Here is a 3559-nt window from a genome sequence, read left to right on the forward strand (position 1 = left end):
AGGCCGCAGGCATACACACACAGATAGATTTGATTGAAAGTGTGCTGCTGAAAGCTGCAGTGGCGCGGTTTTTCTGCCAGCTGCTATGTCCACCTGCACAGAAAGAGCAAGCTTGTGTTGGTTGCAGCTCAGGGCTGCTGGTGCATGCACATGGCTATCGGTAAATGAATGCGAAGCTGCAGAGCAAATTGTTGCCTGGAACAGTAAAACCGTCAGAGAGGCCTGTGGAAGATTTAAACTCTCCTGGCCTGGTGGATGGTGGGTGGGAACTGAGTGTGGGGCAGGAGAGATGGGCTCCAGGTTGAGACAGGTTAACTCACTGTTTTAAGTCTTCTCGCATGGGTGGGCAGGTCGAAGCAAAGCAGAGACCTTGAAATGCAGCAGTATCCTAGGTCCCTATGTCATGCGGCTTCCATAGCAGGCTTGTAGGGAGCCGCGGGAAGCCAGAATGGGCCGTGGATTTCAGGGCGCCACTTATTGCATGACCACAAGAGACGATCCATAATCCATAAGGTCAAGTTTTCTTTGTTGACATAAATGCCAGCCAGATGCAAGCCAGAGCTTTCCCAGGGTAGCCAAGCAGCTGAACGAGGGAGAAGGGGCTTCCATGTGCTCTGCAGCCCCTTCAGAGCCCATGCTGTGTCATTCTGACCTCACCTTGGCGATGCCTGGACAGGCGTGGTCAGTCACACCAGTAGCCAGACTCTAACAGGCGTGACTTACTATCTCCTACAGACTATCATCGATATTTTTGAATTTAGCCATTCTGACACGTGTAAGATGGTATCTCAGAGTTGTTTTGAGTTGCATTTCCCAGATAGCCAAGGATGTCGAGCACTTTCTTAAGTGTCTTTCTGCCATTTTAGATTCCTCTATTGAGAATTCTCTATTTAGTTCTGCATTCCACTTTTTAATTAGATTGTTTGGTATTTTGGTGGCTAACTTCTTGAGCTCACTGTATATTTTGGAGATCAGCCCTCTGTCAGATGTGGGGTTGGTGACTATCTTTTCCCATTTTTGGGGCTCCCATTTTGTCTGTTGATTGTGTCTTTTGCCTTAAAGAAGCTTCTCAGTTTCAGGAGGTCCCATTTATTAATTGTTTATCTCAGTGTCTGTGCTACTGGTGTTATTTTCAGGAAGAGGTCTCCTGTACCAATTCGTTCAAGGCTACCTCCCACTTTCTGTTCTCAGAGGATCAGTGAGGCTGGATATATGTTGAGGTCTTTGTTCCATTTGTACATAAGTTTTGTGCATGGCAATAGATATAGATTTATCTACAATCTTCTACATGCCAGCACCATATGTTGAAGATGCTACTTTTTTCCATTGTATAGTTTTAGCTTCTTTGTCAAAAATCAGGTGTTCTTAGGTCTGTAGGTAAACTTCAGTGTTTTCAGTTTGATTCTATTGGTCTACCTGTCTACTTTTGTGCCAATACCAAGCTGTTTTCAGGACTATGGCTCTATCATAGAACTTGAAGTCAGGGATGGTGATACCTCCAGAAGTTGCTTTATTATACAGGGTTGTTTTGGCTATCCTGTCTTTTTTGTCCATATAAAGTTATGTATTGTTCTTTCAACGTCTGTGAATAATGTGTTGGGATTTTTATAGCAATTGCATTGAATCAGTCAATTGCTTTTGGCAAGATTGCCATTTACAATATGTTGATCCTACCTATCCAAGAACATGGGAGATATTTCAATTTTCGTGTAACTTCTTTAATTTCTTTCTATAAAGACACAAAGTTCTTGCTATACAGGTCTTTCACTTGTTTGGTTAGGGTAATTGTTTCTATGTTTTCAGTCAATGATGAACAACACAACTTCACAATTGGCCAAGAGGCAGTGAATAAGATATTGCAAAATTATTAGCAATAAATGGAACATATATCCTGTAATCCCTCTCCAAAAGCTTGAGGGTCACTAAAGAAGAGGAGCAAGGAAGAGTGTAACAGCCAGAGATGATGGATGACTACAAAGGAACAGTGTTTTCTGGACATAGCAAATCAGGTCTGTGAATGAGTATCAAAATGAGAAATTCTCCAGAAAAATATAAAAGTTTCAACTGTAAATAATCAAAGGTAATGCTGTAAAAATGATGTTACATGTATAGTACAAATCAGAGATGATTTCGGGAAAAGCTTTATAGTTCTAATTTCCTCAGGTACAATCATCACCATTAAACTAAAGTTACAACAGCCAATAAGTAAATTAAAATTGCTATGTTATCCTTGCAGGTTTTGCATTTTGAAATCATAAGAATGCTGAGAATAAAACAATTCAAGGAGGATTACCACAGAAGCAGTGAATCCTTCCATGAAAAATGAAAATTCTTGGGAATGGCTGTTACAAGTGAGAACCTGCACACTTGCTCTAGTGATGGCAAGTGTTGTCATTGTCTTGAGTCAATTTTGCATGGTCTGTAAACATTTAATGTACCAAACATTCACATTTCAATAACCCCCCCTTTGCTTGGCCTGATATTTAACGTGGCACAAGGTGACAGGCAATGCAACACGGAAAACATCTCCCCCCCCCCTTGTACATAGCACTATCATGTGCACTGCTGATCTAGAAAGATCACAGCTTTATGGTATTCTGCAATGTCTTCTTCTAAAATGTATTTCAGTACTTTGACTGACACGATATATATATATATATATATATATATATTATATATATATATATATTCCTTTCTTCAAATGAGCTAGCACATCTTTCTTTCTTTTCTTTGTGACTTCCACACAATATGCTCAGTGGTACTACAAAGACAGAAAGTTGCTAATGGTATAAATATTGCATGCAGCATCAACACCAAAAGTTATTCTATGAATTTTGGAGAATCATATATTAATGAAGTGAATAAATGAGTTATAAATACTGATTAGCTACATTATTTTTGATTATTTTTTTGTAGAAACATCAATAGGTGTTTTAATTTTTGTTTGAGATTTTAAAACAAGGACAAATAACTTTTGCCCATATGTGGTTTTCTTTTAGATAAAGAAAAATTATGTCATTGAACATTATCCACATGAAGTATATTATAAGACTAGGCATGGTCAGACAAGCTTGTAATCCTGGCACTTAGGAGGCTAAGGCAAGAGGGCAGGAAGTGCATGCACTAGAAGCCTCACTGGCCTACATCTACACATGCAAAAGTAGCCTATATTACACAATGTGTCTCGTTTTATAGGAAATTATCACAATAGTATCAACATAATGAATTATTTGCATCCTACTCTTAAGGTTCTAGGCTGCATATAAAGTCATAGTTTTTATTCCTAACCCTTGTTTCTTCCTCAATTTTGTCCAGTTCTTGCTTGTTTCTATCCCCCAAAAATTCCTCATGCTATTTTCATGTCAAACATTTTTTCATCACCTTCTGTGTCACATCCACTAAGCAAATGTGTTCATTCCTTTAATGATTCCAGTTTCATACCTACACATAAAAAAAACAAATAAAATATTTACTGTTATTTTCTTCTGTTTGTGTGTGTGCATGCACGCACGTGTGTGCACATGTGTGCACATTTATGTGCATATTTGTGTGTGGGGGT

The sequence above is a fragment of the Cricetulus griseus genome, chromosome 5, assembly GCF_003668045.3.
Source record: "Cricetulus griseus strain 17A/GY chromosome 5, alternate assembly CriGri-PICRH-1.0, whole genome shotgun sequence".
In the NCBI taxonomy this organism is placed as follows: Eukaryota; Metazoa; Chordata; class Mammalia; order Rodentia; family Cricetidae; genus Cricetulus; species Cricetulus griseus.